The 15,000-nt window shown below is 33.5% G+C and overlaps 1 long non-coding RNA gene across 1 annotated transcript in view; it reads left to right on the top strand.

The window, feature by feature from the left end:
- The window catches only part of LOC118764432, a 23,480-nt gene that overhangs the window by 8,180 nt on the left and 300 nt on the right, over positions 1-15,000 (top strand). Inside the window, exons 2-3 of the long non-coding RNA XR_005000244.1 lie at positions 10,416-10,427; positions 13,419-13,440. This is a non-coding gene — a long non-coding RNA (uncharacterized LOC118764432). The remainder of the gene's footprint in view (positions 1-10,415; positions 10,428-13,418; positions 13,441-15,000) is intronic.

The following is a 15,000-nucleotide window of genomic DNA, read 5'->3' on the forward strand; positions in this document are numbered from 1 at the left end:
TAGCATAATTAACGTCAAGCACGTTGTGAATTAATTTTTTTCGTTATTGATTTGACTGATACTAACTGAGTGGTAATTGTTGTAATATACTGAATATTGAATACTTTAATTTGCGTGTTAAGAAAATAGTAACATCTTAGTTTGTATGTCACCTTGTCATTCATGATTCAGTGCATTAAAAAGAAGTAATTATAACAGACATGTTTATTTTTTATTCATGAAGAGATACGGTTTAGAGAATCTTATTGTCCGGCAGTTTGGAGCATCGTAGTAAAAATGTCTGCTTCCTCCATTACATGACAATGGAACGTAGAACCGGTCGTAAGAAAAACAACTCATACAATATTGCAGTAATCTTCCTGAATTTCGCATTTCTTAGAAAAATAGTGTTGCGATAAACTAAACATGCAGCTATACATGCGATGAGAACTAGCATGAAGTGTGAAAAAGTTTTCTTTCTCAATACCTATCATAATGTAATTTACGGGTTATATGTGTTTTCTACTACGAGGGAGTTATAGTTTATCCAAGTATTGCTGTAGCAAAATGAGTATCCGTTCTGTAGTTACTGGCTATGTGAATGTACGGAAATGCCTCATAGAGTCTTCAAAATGTCAGCTGATTTGTTGGATAGTGGATAGCATAATTAACGTCAAGCTCGTTGTGAATTAATTTTTCGTTATGGAATTGACTGATATTTACTGAGTGGTAATTGTTGGTAAAGAGTGGTAATATACTGGGCATTGTCATTTTAGCAAACTGGATGGAATATCAAGATATCTGGCGTAATTTCTATGGTTCTGTGATGGGTCAGGAAAAGAATGTTAATCCAAGTTTTGGACATGTGAAGATGATTTTTTTCCATAATGTTTTTCTGATTCTGTATATCATCAGAATCAAGGTTTTGCTAGCCATTTTATTAAAATAAAAAGAATGATTTTCAAGTTTCGATGTCGATACAAAATTATTGAATACACACCCCATGTTGCATTTTCGTTGACGCATCTTCTCGACCTCTCTGTAGGTATTTTCTTTAGGATGATTAGCAGTTCATCTGACATAACAGAAAGCAAAATCTGTGTCTCGGCACATGATTTTACTGCTGAGTGATTGCAATGTGTGCAAGCAAGCTAAAGATGCACGTGTGTTACCAATTTTACATCCAGCTATTAATCATGCAACTAGCAGTTTAATCGGCTTATTGGTTAATTATTTCATTAATATTAATAGGTATAGTATAACCAAGATCTATGTCACTGGTTATCAACACATGCTTTTTGCTAACCACTTTTGCATCCCTGACAAATAAAATGCAATATTTTTAGTTAGATTTTCAATGTTCTTCAATTAAAATGTGTGCACAAAATTTAATATTGTCATTTTCATTCGGTACAGCTTCTGATTAATTAGTCTTTAAACTATTTCACTACGTAATTCTAGAATTCATCACTTCCAGTTACTGCTATCACTACGATATCTATGGCGAGGTAAATGCCTCATTAATATGATCATGGTTAAATTATATTAAGTCGTTGTTTAATATTTTTTTCTTCAAAACATTTTTTTCTAATTAGTTTATTAATCGTCCCTGTTTTAAATATATACAGACTAGTTTTTTTTTTAACATTTTATTCAGGTTTCCTTAACATATTAAATCCTGCTTGGGATTTTAAATATTCTCTTAAAGTGATACAATTATTCAAATATAGCGTACAAAATGCCGTTCCTGTAATTTTATAGCGATTCAACAAAATATTCTACAATTAATCTAATTAATCTAATTGCTATTCATCAAAGGTTTTGCAGAGTTTATTTTTTTGATTATTAATAACAACTGAATAGCTATACTCTTATTATTGGAATTTGCTTTGATACAATATTAATTAGAATCTCTTTTAACGGCCTCACTGAATTTCGTTAACTTCGCTTATTACTCTTAGAATGAAACGAAGGATGTGATGAAGACACTATTACAGAGATATATTGACTATATTACCCACATTAATCCTAATGGAAAATTTATAGGGAAAATATAAATATAATGATTATGCCGAAGAAAATGATTTGCATGTTTTATTTGAGCGGTTCTCTATTCTAATATGGTCTATTAAAATATATTAGCAATTTACTGTTCGTTTACGTTAGGACAGAATGCAAAATATCGGGTCATGTATCATTATTAATTTAAAATTATAAACGAAGTATAACGATGCATTCAACATAATTTTCTGTTTAAATATATTGTTATAATATTTGGAACACGTTTCCTGTGTTCTATGCCTATTAAAATCCAGTTTCCTGAAAAAAAGATCGTTATATCTAATGAAATGACATCTTCCTTTCAATTCTCAAATTTATAGATCAGCAACTTTTAGGATATAACTTGAATTGACCAAAAAAAGAAAAATGAAATCAAGATTTTCACAGACAAGCCATTTAAGTTACCTTTTGTGAATATTAATATTAATTTCTTAATTAAGGCGGTAATCTGGCAGAATCGTTAGCACACCAAAAAACAATGTTTAGCGGTATTTCGTCCCTATTTAGAATCTGAGTTCAATTTTCGGCAAAGTCGACTTCGCATTTGAAACAAATATTAATTTCATAATTAAAGCAATGAACTGGCAGAATGGTTGTCATGATGCTTAGCGGTATTTCGTCCGTCTTTACTTATGATTTCAAATTTCGCAGAGATTGACTTTACGTTTAATCCTTTCGGGGTCGATACAATAAGTACCAATTGATCAGTTGGGTCGATCTAATCGTCTTACCCTCTCTCCTGAAATTGCTAACCTTGAGTCGAAATTTGAAATTAATATTGATATTCCCTAATTAGGTTTATGGACAAATCTCGTACGGGAATTAAATAGTCCCTTCAGAGAAAACTAGTATTGTACCTAGGTCATAGTCCTTCTTCAAACAATAATGTTTCCAAACATAGCCACCTATATAACGTTATACGACATATTAGCTATTTAAGATCGTTTTCCTGATAAATTAGCATTGGCATTTAGTCTCAAAATGCGTATGTTCATATAAATGAGATGATGAGAATGGAGATAATATGTCACTATGTTTTGTTCCTGTACGGAAAATCTAACCTTCAATGGTAGGATCGTTTGAGTATTGAATAAAATTCCTAAAAGTATTTATACTAATCTCAGCATTATGTGTTCTAATCCTGGTCAGGTAAACTTCGTTCTTCATCTATTGAAAGACAAGAAGGAGCAGTCCAGAATTGATGGTTTACAAAATTGTTAACGCATCGGTTGGGAAAAATTGCGGTATCTGTTCTGATTCTCTCCCCTTTGAGTTCATATTCCAATCCTTTACTGAAAACCCGTCACACTCCGGTCAGGAGTTGCGACCAATAGACTGTATCAACATTTCAAAAATCTAGGGAAAAGGTTTCCTTTGTTGGACCTTTAGAATTCTGTTTTCTACGGTCAATGTATATTTTCAGTAAAATGTAAATATTTTGATTATTTATTTGCAGGTTCCTAGTCCAGGTGTTCTTAATATTCTTCCTGCTTGAGGGCATGGTCATAAATTTAACTCTCTGATATATAATGATTTCTTTGCCGCAAAAGAAACTCTCCATAAGTTCCCTCGCTCTCGGATGATATGAGTCGACGTGATACCTACAGCAATACATACACATATGTCCAAACATACACAGAGGCAAACACAGACATGCGCACATATATATTCACGCGCACACATACACACACACAAACGAGCGCGCACTCATACACATACACAGGCATATAAAATCACAGACATATATCTATAAAAGCGTGTATATGTACATTGTAAATGTTGAGTGCTTCATTTTCATGAAACCACATGATGTCTCAATTGTGGCTGCTTAGCAAGAAATGGGCACTGACAAATCTGAAAAATACTTGTGGTGGTTATAAACGAATAATATTTAATATATTTTTAATATCCTTGCAATGAGAATTGTAGTATATAAATTCATGTATACCAAACAGCAACTACTTAGAACCAGGATTACCGAAAAAAATAGTATACATACACAAACATATACAAACATACATACACACATACATACATAATTACATACATACATACATACATACATACATACATACATACATACATACACATACATACATAATACATACATGCATACATACATATACATACATATATATTTAAGGGTTTTATATCATAGATATAACCAATTACTTTTGCTATGCCCATTAATGGCTTTCAGAATGTTATGAAATTCATGCAATCTAATTTTATTGTTCTTCAAAGTTGTGTCTTTGCATCTAATTAATAAATCAATAAATATTAGATTACGTACAGTGGTTCCTGTTGGGAACGTAATTACGATCAAAACCTTTCTTTACTAGGACATATATACTTGTTATCTTCCAATCAATTTGTAGATTAATCATAGCTACCAGTAATTGAAAAGATTTACTTAAACGTTAATTTGATGAAAATTCTAGATACGCAAATTTGCAACCACGAAACGTGTAGCTACCAAAATAAATTCGGAGGTGGTATGAATTTTAATGGCTCTAGCGTTATTTGATCTTGAAAGTTTATAAATTGGCTAATATACCACTCAATGCGTTTCACATATTCTTCTCACTTGTTTGATTTAGCCGATACTTTAAGTCATAGTATCCTTAATTTTATTCCAAGAATAGACTGAAAATCTACATATGCATAGATATACTTGCTCAGTTGGTGTGCAAATAATATGAATATATTTAAACTTCCGTGAGGGGATTTCAATTGTTCTCAGAATGATATTTTTGAATTTGTATTATGAAGCATAGAGGAACTACTTTTGAACATAATTTCTGTTGTGCTTGCTTCTTTCTCTCCATTTAAATTAAAATAGGTATGTTGATTTCAAAACTGCAGTCAATTTTTTTCTTCCACCTCAGTTTTTTGTATTATTTGTACGTAAGTAATAGGGCTGGCCAGCTGTCTTTAAAATTTTATTTATAATACTGGGGAACATTTTTAGAAACAAAATTAGCTATGTTGTGTTTTGCAATTAGTCCTATCTAATTTGACGGTGATGTTTTCAACAATTTCTTTTACGTCAAGTTTATTTTCTGAAGCAATGAGTTATACTTTTACCGAAAAATGTCAATTTAGCCGTCAAATGCTATCCTGAAATAAGAAACAAGCACAAACCAAATAAGACATTTTATTGTTTAAAACACATGTTACTCAAAATATTGAATGAACCATCTTGGGATAGAAATTTCTCTCCCAAAACTAGAGTTTTAGCTGTGTAAGAAGTGTGACAACTTGCATCACGAGTCTGTTTCAAACACCAGTAGTACTCAGCCATCCACTTCTGTCTTGATACCTAATCTTCATGGTCTTGATGTCTAGGTGTAATATTTCCCCTTGCTCATCACACATTGCACTGGAATTTCAGGGAAGTAGTTCAGATGACTGAGCAGGAAATGCATTTTTATACACATGTTGCACCCCAGACCTCGAAACCTGTTTCACTGGGCCTGCACAAGTTCTTGATATTTTGATTACTTTCCAAGAAATCAGGGACATGCGCATTAAACGCATTCCTTGCTTCTTTTACAACGCCAGACATGGTCTCCAAAAAATGCACGTCTGGCCATAGCCATGTAATCTGTGACACGTCAGATACACTAGACGTAATCTTGAAATTGTCTGCTTAGATATTTGAAGCTGCCACTGTGTCAGTATTTCACCACATGTTTTAAACACTATATGGGTTGCCCAGCCTTCGTTTTGAGAACTGAAAGAAGCCCGTCGTATATATGTATATATATATATATATATGTGTGTGTGTATGTATGTTTGTGTGTCTGTGCTTTCTTCCATCCCTCAATATCGCTTGACAACCGACGCTGGTGTGTTTACGTTCCCGTGACCTAGCGGTTCGGCCTCAGGGACCAATAGAATAAGTATTAGGCTTACAAAGAATAAGTCCTGGTGTCGATTTGCTCGACTAAATGTGGTGCTCAAGCATGGGTGCAGTCAAATGATTGAAACAAGTAAAAGAGTACTTTATGAAGCTCTTTCTACAAGTCTTTTATCATGCTTGACAAACACTGATCAATACTCGTGTGACCTCAGAATTAAAATATTAAAGATGCATTCAAAATACAAATTTTCGTAATAAATACGTAAAGGTTCAACAAATCATGACTCATCTGATTTGCAATCATACTTAGCGTGGCAAATCTGAGAGAAATTTCACAAATATGAGACATGTATAAATGTTTAGGACCACGTATATGTGTTGTTTATTAACATCAAATTCTATGAAGGACTCCTCTGACATCATCATGCAATTTAAAACTGGTTAGATTGAAAATAGCGAAAGTTACTCAAGTGTGATTCTTGTCATTTACTGAAGATACTTCAAACATAACTCTTGTTTTCCTTTTCGAGGTTGAATTTTAAATGATATTAAAAAAAAATTGTGATGTCAATTTCCACACATGGGCATGCAATTGGTGGAACGAAATTTATCCTACCGGGATTGTTGAAAAGTATACATTCCAGTTTATGTAAAACCATGATGTGACAGACCAAAATGGACTTAATTTTTCAAATTAGCACCCCTAAATATCTCCAACACCAGACAATAAAAAACATAATCCACAGTGTAATATATCAAGCTATTGATTGCTGTATTATTAGGATTTATGACTTAGGTGTCAATGTTAAGAAAGAATATTCGAACGAACTGAAGTATTCAGAATATATAAAGTAACAATTGTGTCGTGTTTATAACAGCCTAAATAAAGAACAAGGTAAACGATCGAGATAATGCAGCAAATATCACAACTGTTAGTAGTAAAATACTAGACATTAGACTTTGCAGCCTCGTGCTTGAAAATGTATTGGGAAAATGTTTTGTGGAGGATGGAGAGTAGTTTCCAGCATTTAAAAGTAAGTATAGAGTTTAAAACAATGGTGACAATGTTCATGGTTTGGGCATACTTGTAACCATTATCCACAAACGATCAACCTGACTCTACGCCAAAGACGCAGTGAATATTTTGCAGATTTGGAATTTGGTGTTCTAGTTCGTGCACCATAACAGACGAAGATTGCCGAAGTGAGATATTGTGGAAGTTTTAGTGCACGGGATTTTAAAATATAGAAACATAGGAAAAATGAACGGCATTGTTTTCAAAGGGATTGGAGAGACTGATATTATTTATGGAGACCTTTGAACAAAACGGAAAGGCGTGATATACATAGCATTATAAGGAAAATTGGAATATGTTGCTGTAAAAACCCAATGTGACGTTCCGTTGATTAATATGTTGGAGGTGTTGCAGTTGTCATTATATCAACCTATATAGGGGGGAACGCGCCAATCAAAACCTCAAAATCTCTATTTCCTTGTCGCTTGTGACGCGGCTTTTATAACTTAGATTCCTCTCAGTAACCTTCTCAGCTTATGCAGAAAATTTTGTACTGGGAAATAGAAGATAGTTGTACCAATATATCAGTATTTTTGCCATGACCTTCAGAATTGTCAAACTCAACCGTTTAAGATGACGAATTCTTCAAATTTAAATCTAACAAGAAAGAAGACATTTCGGTGTTTGATTGACGTGTTGATTGTAGCGAGTATTAAAAATTAGTTTCCATTTCTACAATCATTACTTGTATACACACGCACCCCCCCACACACAGAGTCATTTGACTGCAGCCATGCTGGAGCACCTCATCTAGTCGAAAAAATCGACCCCCAGTATATATTCTCTGTAAGCCTAGTATATATTCGGTCTCTTTTGCCGAACCGCTAATTTCCGGAAACGTAGCAGACACTCACAAATGTATACATATAAGTATATATGTATATACACATAGTTATCTATCTGTCTATCTATCTACCTATCTCTCTCTTTCTCCCTCTCCCTCTCTCTCTCTCTCTCTATATATATATATATATATGCGACGGGATTCTTTCAATTTACGTCTACCGAATCCGTTCGCAAGGCTTCGCTCGGCCCGAAGTTATATTAGGGAACACTTAGTGAAGGTACACCGCAGTGGGACTGAATCCGAAACCAGGTGGTTTGGAAGCAAGTTTCTTACTACAGGGATATTTGTAGAGTGTTTGGAAAAATAAAAATAAATTTTTCTTTCTGATAAGAAACTAGAATAGAATGTAATAGTAATTTTGACAAATATTTCTTATGCAATAACTACATTATATGTTTCACAGTAATGACCACTAAATTAAAGTTATATAATATTTAGGAATGGGCGAAATAGTGCATATAGTAAGAAAATTTCCGAATGTATGGGAGGTATATGAGACGTGGGCGAATTCTGACATTAAAAACCTTGATAATTAGATTATGTGCAGAACATGGAAGTTCAAACATTCGCAAGAAAGCGTATCTGCGAAAATCCTTAATATCTTATACTCTTTGTATGTAATTTAATTATTACTGTGGCACTCCCTTTGACTCTATGAGAGATAGTAGAATCCAATTAATATTGTAAAGAAATTTTTATTTTCAATACTTCTTTGTAGAAATGCAACTTTAGTTCTTGCTGAGGAACGTGTAGAAAATTTACAGGTGGCAACTAAATGAGGTCTAAACTATTCCTCATAATTATATAAACGAATAACCAAACTGAAACCAAATCGTAAGTTGTATAAACGATGGCTGGTGTACGAATTAACGTTAGAATAGAAAGTGTGAAAAATAATTTGATTGGCATACTTAGGAAACTGATAATTGAATATTTAGAATAACAATAATTAACAACATAAAATAATACTATAATTGAAAGCTAATATTATTCGCGTGGATTTGCTCCTAAATACACAACTGTTTCTTAATTAATATAAGTATGAGAAAAAATGTCATTATTGATTTTTAACTCTTGATATAGTCATTGATAGGTGGTATGTTAATATAGTGTATTATCTCCAAGAGTAATATATCCAAGATATATGGTGAAGAAAGGCGATGGTTTTACGAGAATTAAACCCAGAAAGAATTTGCCATCTCAGGCAAAACAGATATGCCTTTAGTGCTGACGTTGTCTCAATGTACACAACGGTGCCAGCACACTCGGCGGTCAACCTATTGACCGACTGCATAATAACGTCCAACATCCAATGCTTCGAACTTACCGCAGCTGATATACATCAACTTTTGTCCATCATCGTGGACAACACCTACTTCTATTTCTAGGACCACATATACAAGTAGACAACGGGTCTCCCCACGGGATCCTGTCTCTCAGGTCTACTAGCCATCACTTATATGGACCATCTGGAACGTCGTGCACTCAACATATGCCGCTCATGCACCTTCTTCACTAGATACGTAGATGACATCCTCATACCCACATCCTCCCGTGAAGAGGCTGACAGAATATTCACGAGATTCAATAACATAGACACGAAAGTAAAGTTCACTACAGAACATCCCGACATCACTGGATCACTATCACTACTTGACTTCAAACTGAATATAACGAAAGAAGGGGAGATCCACACCGAGTTCTACAGGAAAGCGGCCAGTAGAGATATGTTTGTCCAGTACAATTCAGCACTTCCACTCGGTGCCAAAATAGGATACGCCAGAAATGTACTTGCACGCATCCATTGTAAGTGAAGCAGAACGGAGTACAAGTAACCCACACTACACGCTTCCTACGTATATTGAAAACCAACGGGTACCCTAGATTCATGTAAAGACGACCAACACGCCGAACACATAGAAAACCCAGGAACACATGCTTCTTTAAAATACCCCATTTTCGCGAGAGAATAACTACATCCATCTGGAGAGCCATAAGAAGAGAAGGGCTAGACATACAATTAGCCCACTCCGGCCCCTCTCTGAGAGGACATCTCACTAAGGAACGAACAATGGATGACAATCAATGCACAGTAACAAGCTGTTCCATCCGTGACACAGATGTATGCCAACGGGTAAATGTTGTGTATAGAATACAATGTAACAAATGCAACAAGTTATATGTGGGTAGCACAACAAGACCATTACACGTCCGCATCAAAGAACATCTGAACACGAGAGCTACTTCCTTCAGAAAACATCTTGTAAGATGCCAGAACACCGACAAAAGTATAAAAGTCACAACTGAGGCCAATGAAAGAAATTACTTACTACATATAATTCAATTGTTATAATTATTTTTATTGTTAAAGTGAAAGTATCTGACGTAAAATAGGGAAATGTTTTTGTTTCACTTTCAACACGTAATACTGAAATAGTGGAGAAGATATGATATTCCTATGGGCTCGCTCTAGGCTAGAAGTTTTTTGCCCATGAAACTACAGGGACCCTAAGTAAGGCATGTGTAAAATTTGAATGAAATTGGTTGTGTAGTTTTGAAGTTTTAGGGAAACACAGACAGACAGACAGACACACACACATGTACACACATATACACATGTGGGTTGTACATCCAAACAAACATGTATTCCTATATAAATTTCTAAGTATAGACACATACACAAACATATATATATATACACACCTAAACATACATACAAATATACATGCATAAACACACATAGAGAAAGCGAGTGACAAAGGGAGGAGGGAAAAGAGAAAATGCAGAGAAGATATAACTTTTGGGGTGCAAAAAATAGTGCATAAAAAGAGTATATACTCATATGTAGTTTTCATTATTCAGCCAGTGTTTGGCTGGTGTCTTTCAGTGGATTGTCGGTACGGTAGTTCCTGTGGTTTTGGTCTTATTTTTTCTTGAAATATATCCATCACGTATCCTGTTAATATACCGCTGGCTAAAATATATGCAGCACGAATTTTCTTTTCAAGCAAAACTGATGTCAAAAGCATTTAAATCATTTTTGTGTGCAGATCAAATTCTAAAGAGATTATTTTGTCTTGTTCAATCCAGATAACGAAGACCTAACGAAAAATAATATCGTTGACTGTATTCTTACTGATTGCTCAAACACAACAGTTCACCATAACGAATTAGCCAAATTTAAATCTTACAGCTGTTATAAACTACAATTTAGATTTACGTAATAATAGTAATAAGAATGATATAAAGCAATTTCGATTGTACGATAAGCACCACTTATCATTTATTTGATTGTGCTATACACTATGAACGTTTTGAAATGGTGATTTTATCTGCATTTAGTGAGATAAATATAATGGAATTACTAACGTGGACGAATTTATGCGATTTCACTCTCGTCAAAAAGCTACTATTTTGATATATCTTCCTGCTGTCTGGAAGAAAATTATGTCGCCTTGTTCTTAATAACAATTCAGTCGTATACATGTAAAAGTAATATATATGTAAACTGAGCTACAATGTCTAGAAGTTTGATAAAACAATTGTTTGTGTGAATTGTGATGTATGTATCATCATTGATCACTCTCAAATTTACAATTAACTCCAATATATATTTAGCATTATCTAAAATAGACATTATTCTGCAGATCAGTGAATTTGACATTGCAAGTCTAAACTTACTGTTTAAGTCGTTCCATATACATTATGCCGAAAATGCAGTTTAGAATTTCAATAATGTTACTTAGATTTATATCCCGTCTCTCAAAGTAACAAAAGTGCTATAAATATAAGCAAGATATGAGAGAAATAAATGTTTCAAATTTATTTTCTTTGGTGTGATTTTAGAATTGTGCCTTGTTATGTTTTATTTCAAGTTTACAGTAGTCCAACTTCATACGTATATATATATATATATATATATATATATATATATATATAATATATATATATATATATATATATACATATATATATACATATATATATATATATATATATATATATATAAATACATTTATATATATATATATATATATATATTATATATATATATATATTATATATATATATACTACTATTACTACTAATACAGGATGAAGTTTTTTTACAAATAAAAAGTTTCATTCAAAAAGTGGCAGTATATTAGATTAACTTTAAAGTAAAAATTATAAACAACTTATAAACAAGGCCAAAAGAAAATTATTTATATGCCAATATGCTGATAACAGACTTTTAAATCGTCAATTTCCAGATATTATACACCCACTACAGAAGTACGTTTCGCTGAAATAGAGGAAAGCTAGCAAGCAGAATCTTTTTCAAGAGTTCGTTATTTCTATATTGAATCAATTTCGGAATTAATCTTATAATAGATTTTTTCCTCGTCAGTAGAAAATACGTATAGAAATAAATGAAATACTTACATGAGCTCATGGAAAAAAAAGCCGAAGCAAAAATCATTAGTACACATAAGTACCACAGATATATCTAAATATAAAATCCTTTGGTTAGCCTCAGCTTATAGTGGTTACCAGTCCCTATACCGAATAGTTATAAATCTACTACTTATATAGTGTGAAGGTTTTTACAGAAGAAAATTTCATCAAAAAGTGGCAGCCTATTAAAATACCTTTCAAAACTTTCATAAAAAAAGTGGCGGTATATTAAAATACCTTTTAAAAATTCTGTTGGCAAGGTTTCCTCGATTTCAGCACAACGTTCTATAGTGGGTATATAATATGTGAAAATTGACGATTTAAAAGTCTGTTATCAGCATATAGGTATAGAAATAATTTTCTTTTGCCCGTGTTTATAAGTTGTATATATATATATATATATATATATATATATGTCGTCTATACATGTATAGTGATATACACATATATACTTGTATAAATATATATACATGTACATCTATATATATATATAAATACATGTATATATATATACACACACATATATACACACATACATATATACATATGTGTGTGTGTGTGTATGTTTGTGTGAGTTTCTGTGTATGTACGTATGTATAGATGAAAGAGAAGGTAATGGGTTTATTGCTGTAGAGAAGTTATTACTACTGTTACAAGATTCGAATGAATGGAGTTAGAACATAAAAGTGAAGTAAAAATATAGAAAAGGGATTGGCAACATGTAGTGATTTTGCTGAACTGAAAGGAAAGCTAGAAGGGCAGAATACTGAAACATTTAAGAATTCCAACGTAAGGATTTACATTGTAACTTGTATATAAATATAATTATATCCTGGAATAGGTAGAAATATATGGAGGTTTAGGACACGATGTGGGGAAATAAGAAGTAATTATAATATAGCCGTAAAGGAGTAATATATCTACATGCACTGTACTAATACTACAAATTCTTTGTACATGTGCGCAAATTATGCACAAAAGTACTCAACGTCAGATACACAGCCAAATTCTACATATAAATGTTTATATATACAAACACGTATGTATACGAAAACGAAACGGTTTGTGAAAAGCTTGAAAATGGAAGATGGAAGTATAAACACTTCAGACATATGCATAAATTTATACCGTGTTTGCCCAAGGTGTCAGTGATAGATAGGTATGTTTCTATGTGCTTGTAGATAGTAAAGTCATTGTGTGTGTGTTCGTGTGTGTGTGTGTCTGTGTGTGTGTGTGTGTGGAATACACAAACTGAGACGTTAGGAGAGGAATGCCCTGATGAGTTTAAATATTGGAATATAGCTGCGAGTAATCACTGGACTTAGTTGTTAGACCAAAATAGAAAACTTTATGGAACCTTTTGGGGTCTTTGCAAGATTTTCCAATTTTTGGAGACGTCTTTACTCTATTATTCTGATTATTCAACAATATAACCTCTATAGGATCGCTTTAGTATTAACAACCACATATTATAGAAAACTGCCAGCCAATAGACGCAAAGCATAATATAATTGTAGATATGCAAATTGCAATAGTAGGGGTTGGGTGAACATATAGGGAAAGATTGATTTGTGGTCATATATGTGCGAATAATGTGCTCACCTAGCCTAGGGCTACACGGAAACAGATTTTCTGATAATTGTCTGTGTATCACCGAGGGAGAGAATAATCAACATTTGAGTGTCGCTTTTATTATTTTCTATTTTATGTAATACGGTTAACACATTTTGACAACCTACTATGCTCCATTGATGTGATTGCGTTACAGTATAATATCATTAGCTACTTCTACACAAGAAGAGCTTTCCTAATGTTGTTTCAGGTTGTTCATTAACTGATAATGGTTTCTTATGATACTTCTGCCAGGTGGGAACCACATAAAATACCTGGGATTTTCATCAAATAAATTCAGATACTATCACTCTCAAAGTATATTCAACCTGATAATGAGATTCTTGTAATAATCCCGTATAATTCAAATCTGGTAATTGCTTTTATTTATTTTCCTCATGTTATAATTCACATAAACATCTAGCCTATTGTACGTTCATATTCACTCCTATCATAATACACAATGATGTAATGCAAATGATTTCACATATGCGTATGAAAGTGCCATGATACTAAATTCGAATGTCTTTATAGATTGCTTATTCTTCGTCTATATAATTTCCTCCCTCACAATATGTTACTTTAACAGATTTTATCTAGTGAATGACTTCATCTCACACAATCACACGACCTCTTGTTATTGATAGAAATTTCGTTTCCATCCGAATTACGAAGTATCTCCTTTCTGTTGTTGTTCTTTGTTCCTTCTCAAGCCATGCCTGGCTTATAAGAGCCGGTTTCCCTGGCGTATAGATTCCCCACCTGGACGGGACGACCGTCCGTCGCAGGTGAACTGCAAGATGCAGGACGAAAGAGTGAGAGAAAGTTGTGGCGAAAGAGTCAGCAGAAGTTCACCATTACCTTCTGTCGGAGCCGCGTGGCTTAGGTGTTTAGCTCATAAACAGAGACATCGCCCGGTCTGAGATTCGAACCCGCGATACCTCGACCGCGAGTCCGCTGCTCTAACGACTAGGCCATGTGCCTCCACATCTCCTTTCTGTGAATTTGGACCATCAGTTACCGTAACTGTATTTTTTTCCATACTTGGCTGTTTTTACAAATCCAACGTAAGAGGTGCAGATTGCGCGGAAGGAGCATCGTTTTACATAGGTGTATATATTTTGTC

Source organism: Octopus sinensis, linkage group LG8 (assembly GCF_006345805.1).
Source record: "Octopus sinensis linkage group LG8, ASM634580v1, whole genome shotgun sequence".
NCBI classification, from domain to species: Eukaryota; Metazoa; Mollusca; class Cephalopoda; order Octopoda; family Octopodidae; genus Octopus; species Octopus sinensis.